At 29.8% G+C, this 8,109-nt stretch overlaps 1 non-coding gene across 1 annotated transcript; it reads right to left on the bottom strand.

Moving 5' to 3' along the window:
* Nucleotides 1-490: 490 nt before the first annotated feature.
* On the bottom strand, nucleotides 491-562 carry TRNAE-UUC (transfer RNA glutamic acid (anticodon UUC)). Its single transcript has one exon. It is a non-coding gene; the product is annotated as a tRNA-Glu (tRNA).
* Between the last annotated feature and the right edge of the window lie 7,547 nt (nucleotides 563-8,109).

Here is an 8,109-nt window from a genome sequence, read left to right as displayed (position 1 = left end):
TGATACTCACTCATAGTTAATAATTATTATTAACTATTTATTCTATCAATAGTTCATTTTGCAAAACCACGTTGCAAATAAACACAAGAGTGATGCTAGAAGTCTAAAATATTCTATCAAAATTATAGTTAATAATTATTATTAACTATTTATTCTATCAATAGTTCATTTTGCAAAACCACGTTGCAAATAAACACAAGAGTGATGCTAGAAGTCTAAAATATTCTATCAAAATTTTTACCTAATGTCTCAAATAAAGATCTCATGTGCGATATTTGGTAGAACTTTTAAAATTTCTAACATTTTTATAAACACAAATTACCAAGATTGTAATGACTTCAATGTATTTTAATGTAAGGCACAGTTTGTAGATAATAGGGCCAAATTCTAAGGTTATTTTTATAAAATTTCTCCATTATTTGAAGAAAGCAAAGGTGAATATAAAAAGCAGAATTGAATGAATTTGTAAAAGGCAAAAAAGGAATTGCGCTTCCGTTGCCGGGAATCGAACCCGGGTCTCCTGGGTGAAAGCCAGATATCCTAACCGCTGGACGACAACGGATGTTTGCATTGAGATGTCTACCAAATATTTTATTATACTTATTTCAAACTTTCAATTAAAATAGAGATTGTCCTCAAAACACATATAATAACTAAAGAATGTGAAGCACATAATTGGAAATCTAATTAGAAAAACAAGAGTCTCTTGCCCATGTCCAGCACAACCTAATGCCGGGCTTAAAAATTTCATCATACGACTAATCTTAAAATAATGTTAAAATTTTTAATTTGTCCAATAAAGTCATATATTATAGAAAAATTTACCAATAAAGTGGGTGTTTAGAAAATTGTTATTTTATTTGGTTTTTTTAGTTTTTTGATTATTTTAGGAGGTTAAAATTTTTGTGTTTGGAAAGATAGTTGGGTTTTTTTGTAGTTGGATGTGATGTTTGTGAGGGAAAAAAGTGAAATAATTATTAATTTAATGTGACATTTTGTCTGAATTTATTTTTTTTTTAATTTTTTAATCAATTTTGCCTTTTAGTATTTTTTTAGCAAAAAAAAAAAAAAAAAAAACACTTCCCAAACACCGCCAAAGACTAGTCTTCTTTCTTCAAAGTTGAAAACACAGTGACATTTGATAAAAATATATGGACACTCCCTAACATTGGAAAGTTGTATTGGTTGGACCCATAACCTTATCAGTGTTACTAATGTTGATATTTTTGTTGATGTTAGGCAGGCCGGCCCGGAGTTGTCGGGGGCCTAAAACGAAATAATTTTTCAGGACCCTTTAGATATTCATAAAAATAAAAATAAAAATCACCCTATTTGGTTTAGAATTTTCAAAAATAATTATTTGAGTTTGCAATTCGTATTTTTTTTTATATTTTTTGTATTTGGCAACTTTTTTGTTTTTTTTTTTAATTTTAAAAAGCACAAATATTATAATTTTTAGTGTATCTATATTAGATGTATCTATAAAATAAATAAATAAAATTGCATAAAATATTTAAAAAACCACTAAAAACACATAATTGGGCCATAAAAAGAGAAGGAAAAAAATAGGCCCCACAGACATATACATATATTTTATATTTTATTTTTTTAATTGGGCTAACAACTAACACGTATAAATATTTTTCAACTGGACCTTTTATCAATTGGGCCAAATAGAACTTTTGAGCCATTTTAAAATGGCCTAAATTAATTAAACAAAATTGGATCATTTTGAATTTTTGATATAGTACAAGACAATGAATTTAGAGGCCTTTTTTGGGCCTAATTTTTGGGTCACTGGCCTTAGTCTAGGCTGGCCCTGATGTTAGGAGGTTTCTGTGATTTAAATTGAAAAGTAAATTGCTTTTAATTCAAAAAATTAACAGTGAAAGTTAATATGGATATGCTAATATGACCTCAAGATCTCTGTGATATATTAGTAATGTCAATGGGTGTTTCTATATTTTTATTTAATATTAGAAGCACTTTTTGTTTTTACTCCAAAAAAAAAAAAATTAAATAAATAAATAAAAATAAAAAGTCCATAGTAGTAAGCATCCATCCATCATCTTTTAGAGAAGTATTTGGAATTCGTACACATGTTGAAGGGTAAAATTCAAATAAAACATGCTATTATGGATGTGAAACTTAGGCCCAAGCAAGCCCAAAGAAGAAGGGAAGCTCAGCATTGGAGACTAGAGCTTGTTCGGCTGGAGAAAATTCAAAGGAGTCAATCGCAGTGATTGATTACAACAAGCACAAGTTGAGCACCATTTCGTTATAAAAGGACACAACAACACCACAGATAAGGATATAGAAATAAAACACATACACAGTGGAGTATTCAACATATAGTTATGTCCGATCTAAGTACTAACTAGATCGTCTAAGAATCCTCCCGACTAACATAGGTCGGGGAGGAATCTGAGTTTGGGTTTCTCTTGTAGGCAAGGCGCATCATCTAGCTAAATCCTTGTGGAGACAAATTCACCATCACAATGGAGTTTTGAACAAGTTTGAAAGAAGTTATACAAAATAAGGCTTAATTATCCAAATTAAAAGTAAATAAGATTTGATGGTAATTTGGATGAAGGAGTGATACTTAATGATATTTTTCCCGATATTATATTAAAATATAAATGTTATAAAATAAAAAATTAATAAATTTATAGTTTAGTTGACACAAATCTTAATATTTATCTATCACATTGTAAGTTTGATATTTTTCCCTATATTATATATATATATATATATATTGTCAATTGGTAGAAGAGTAATTATAAATATGAGAAATATTTATAACATTAAACAGATTAATAGTTTACAATAGTTAAAAAGTCAACAAAATAACCAATATCTCAAGCCCACCAATCCCAAGCCTATGCCCAACAACCATTATTAATTACATACAAATCTCATAATGGGAAAAAAAATAAATCACCATCACAAACAGTATCAAACTCCCTTTTATAAGAGTTAAAGCCGAAATCTTATACCATAAACGATATTATATTAAAAGATAGGACAAATTACACAAACAATCTCTATATTGTGGCTGTTGTATCATTTTGGTTATTGTAATTTTGATTGGTTCAATTTTGACTTTGAATTGGTTTAACTGATTACAATTATTAGTGTTTTTGTGTTTTTAATATGTAATTTGACCATATAAATGGCATACAAATTGTAAATTTGTTCAACTTAATGAGTTAATCCCAACTAATTTAATAATAATTTTCTTAAAAAAAATCTTAATCAGTGTTATTGAATTTGAACAAATTGATACAAACACTAAAATTAAGGATTAAAATTTGGCTAATTAAAATTATAAAAATTAAAATGACACAAGAAATAAAATATAGAGATTATCAAAGAAACTTGCCGTAAAAAATAAATATTATGAAATTAAACATTAATAAATATGTAGTTTTTTTTATTTTTTATTTTTAAGATAGGGTATAAATAAATCTGTAGATTAGTTGACATAAAATTTGGAAAATTACATGGCCAAGAAGAAGGTGACAAATCAATCATGGTTGCATATTCGGACAGATGTTTTTTTCCTTCACGATCACAGCCTAAGATTGTCCGTGAAAAAAAGTATGTTCAGTTTTGATGTGATACTCTGTGGCCAATTTTTTTTATTTCTTTTAAGCGGTCCACTAGTTCACGTGAAAACTCAAATTCCTCCAAACACACACATGTATGTTGTTTCTAATGAAAATGTTAAAACATGCTCGCTAGATTGTCTTGGACAAAAAAAAAAAAAAAAAAAAAAATGATAAAAATATGAGTATTCTAATAGAAATGTTAAAATGTATTTTAAAATAAAAGTAGGATTTGTTTTAATGTGTGTAAAATAATTGAAAAAATTATAAGAATACATTCCGTTGCATCCACTTGGCACCATCTTATACTTGGAAAGTTGGGTTTTGGGTTTTTAATGTAAAGGTCAAAAAAATCATTGCAAGTTCGTTTGTTGGATTAATAGGATTTTTGCCTTTGGATTGGGTGGGTTCTCCTAGATGGGGCCAAAAGATACGCATGAGTGAATGTGTTCAATTTATACAGAAATTAAGGGAATGCATTTGACCTATTTTTTTATTGGCTAAAATTATAGGCTCAGTTTATTTCTTGATTTTTTTTTTCTCACAAAAATTAGAACTTCATTAATAGAAAATGTAGGTTGAAATGTACCATATTGATATCGCTTAAGTTAAATTTATAGTCTTTAAATTTTATTTATTTGGTGGAGATAATGTATTTTGTGCACTTGCACATATTTGATAGGCAACGCGCAAATTCAAGTAAAAAATAGCACAAAAGTAGATTTTTCTTGCGAGTAACGACAATTCCTAGCCAGCCACCTCACCGCACACCGCACGTGCGACCCAACACTGCTCGAGTGGAAATTAAAACCACTCGAGCGGGCCACCTAGGGTTGCATGCGCAGAAATTTCACTTTGTTCTGGTGGGAATAAAAGGAAGAAAAGAGACTGCTGTTAGGGTTCAAAAATATTTCAAAGAAAAGGAGAGGCTAGGATTTGAAGATAGGAAATTCTCAAGCTTCAAGGATAGTTTCATGGAGGCTTCTTCTTCTTCTTCTTCTACCCACGCCTCCATAAGTTGTTAGGCTCCTTTTTCTAGAGTTTGATGAAACCCTAGCCAAGTAAATAGTTTTTTATTTATTTATTTATTTTTTTTTTTATGTAATGGTTTGAACAATTGTATGGTTCTCAAGAAGCTTTCTAATATAATTTTCTGTTATTTCTTCGAGTATTTTGCTTTCTGTGATTGTTGAATGCTTTCCATACAATGGTTTTCTATTCTTTTATGTTCAAAGTATGAGATGAGTCATACTACGAGGGACGAGTTGTGCTGCTACCCTAATTTAGAACGAACGACTCGTACTATTTGAGATGGTTCGTGCCTATACATTGAATGTGTTAATTTTCTTGATAAATGCTTTGAGCTTGTAGTTGCGAAGTATTGTTCAAACCATAAAATAATTGATTTTCAAATTAAAACCGTATTTATGTAACTAGTGGTGAATTCATTACCCTAGATTTTTTTCAAAATCAGTAAATTCATCTTTATTTATAATTGCTAATTTATTCGTTTTATTTAATTTAATTATCATTAGGTTATGCACAATCATCTTTTTCAACAAAATTAATTTAAGAATTTAATAATTAAATTAGTTTAATTTTTCGTTTGTCTTTGTGGATCGATATCTGGACTTACCGTTATTCTAAAGAATTTGATATAGTTTAGTGTTTATTTTTGGTGTATAAAACGACCCATCAATAGATAAAAGAAATTTAACACCTGTTTATTATCTACACTTTGCTAACAAATAGTTGCTTAATCTCATGTATTATATTTATTTATGAGGAAAATAATGTTAAGATAATCTTACTAACAGATTATTGATCATCTTATGTGTTAACAACTTGCCCAAAAAATCTTATATGTTAACATTGTATTGGGTCTCATCACTTATATTTGTCGTCAATGCAGTGTTGATGTATGAGATTGAGATAGTAAATAAAATATGATAAGAAAATATAGTTATTAAGACTTGAAAATATAAAACAACTTCAACGAGTCTTGTGTTAAAATGATAAAATTGTAATTTGTTAAAGGGAAAATTACACTAATAGCTCCTATAGTTTAGGTCTTATGTCACTTTGGTCCTTGACTTTTTAATTATGACATATTTGACCTTGAATTTTGAATCTTATTCCAAATAAGGACAATTGAAAATATCATTGCTCAATTTTAAAGGTAAAGTTATTAATTTGATAAAATACAAACTAATTTGACAAAAATTAATGTCAAAAAAATATTTTTGAATTTTAAAAATTATTTCTACTCACTAAAGATAAAATTATGTAAAATTAATAAATCTTTTAGACATTTATCTATTTTTTTATTAAATTAAGTTTTATTATGTGTTTGGATGATTATCATGTAATGGGTGATTGTTTTTATTTTCATTAAATTAGTTTATATTTTTTCAAAAGTCAAATATGACGACAATTTTGATATCATTATTAAACTAATCCATTAAATCAAAAAATCCAAACCTAAAAACATTTGATATATTAAATGTGTCGATTATACATTAAAAGCCTAACAACCACCCATTACATGATCATTATCTAAACACATAATAAATATTAATTTGGCAAAAAATAAATAAATAAATGTCTAAAAGATTTATCAATTTTAAATAATTTTATCTTTGGCAGGTAGAAATTATTTTTAAAAATTTTAAAATATTTTTTTGACATTTATTTTTGTTAAATTAGTTTATATTTTATCAAATTGACGACTTTACTTTTGAAATTGAGTAATGGTATCTTTAATTATTTTTATTTGGAACAAGACTCAAAATTTAGGGTTAAATGTATCACAATTAAAAAGTTAGGAAGTAAAATAACACGAATTTCAAACTATAAGGATGGTTAATGTAATTTACCTTTTGTTAAATTAACACATCATTATGTATTAATTTTACATAAAACATTTGGAGTAATGCTGCAATAACCATGCTTATATATCATAATTGGTTTACCATATATGTTATTTAGGAATGGCAACGGGGCGGGACGGGCCGGGGATTACCCTCCCCCTCCCCGATCCTCGATGGCCAAAACTTCCCCGTCCATGGCCCCGATCCCCGACGAGAAACCTTTCACAGTCCCCATCCCCGTGCCCAACGGGGGTCGGGTTTCCCCGACCCCGAAATTCCCCGATCCTCATCAACAGATCAAAAAACAATAGATCAAAAACAAACAGATGAAGCTCATCATCAACAACAGAGATCAAAAAAAAAAAAATTATAGCTCATCATCAAATTACAGGTCAAAAAAAAAAAATTACAGATTAAAAAATTACAGATCAAAAAAAAAAATTTACAGATCTGAGTTGATGAGGGTGGCGGAGGAGGATATCGGCGGAGGGGGGCGACGGTAGAGATCGGCAGATGCGGAGATCGGAGGAGATCGGCAGATGCGGAGATCGGAGGAGATCGGCGACGGAGATCGACACGAAGCTCTCCAGTGAGAGATCGAGTGAGAGAGTTGAGAGAGTGAGAGATCGGCGATAGAGATCGACACAAAGCTCTCACTGGAGATCGACCAGTGAGAGAGAACGAGAGTTGAGAGAGTGAGAGAGAAGAACGAGAGTGAGAGTGAGACGGAGTGAGAGAGTTGAGAGACAGAGAAGAACGAGAGTTGAGAGAGTGAGAGATAAGAACGAGAGTGAGAGTGAGAGTGAGACGCACGGGTTTATTATATATTATATATAAGGGGTATAAAATTAATTTTATTTCGGGGAATTTCGGGGATGGGGTCGGGGCCAGGGACGGGGCCAGGGACGGGGCCGGGCCGGGGTTTGAACACTGATCACCGTCCCCGGCCCGAAACAGATCGGGGATTGATTTTCAAATACCATCTTCTCCCCGTCGGGGGTATTTTTCGGAAAAAAATTGCTAAAATCGGGGTCGGGGATCCCCGTCGGGCCGGTTTCAAATTGCCATCCCTAATGTTATCATTGAATTGATAACAGACATAAGTGAGGTAACCAATACACAAATAACAAAATGATACAATAATATAAGGAGAATTACATTAACTGTTTTTATAATTTGGGATTTTGTATTATTTTGATCTTTAATATTTTAATTATAATATATTTGATCATAAATTTTAAATTTCGTTCTAAATAAAGACAATTAAAGTTATCATTACTCAATTTCAAGGGAAAATTCGATAATTTGATAAAATATAAATTAGTTTAATAATATAAATGTCTAATTTTTTTAAAAAAAATTATTACACCCACCAAAAATAAAATTATATAAAAATGATAAATTCTTTACATATTTTTTCAATTTTTTTTATCAAATCAATTATTAATATGTATTTAAATGATAATCATATAATAAGTTGTTATTTTTATTGATATTTTTCAATCGTTCATCCTACCATTACTCAAACATATGTGTTATGAATCATTACTTAATTTAGCCTCACGCAAGCTGGTGGGTTTGGTCCAGCACTTGTTATTAGGTGGCCAACTTTCATTGGGCTTTGGGGACTG

This window comes from Camellia sinensis, chromosome 6, assembly GCF_055761805.1.
Source record: "Camellia sinensis isolate YWXY chromosome 6, ASM5576180v1, whole genome shotgun sequence".
Lineage (NCBI taxonomy): Eukaryota > Viridiplantae > Streptophyta > Magnoliopsida > Ericales > Theaceae > Camellia > Camellia sinensis.
This window is presented reverse-complemented; position numbering and strand designations above follow the sequence as displayed.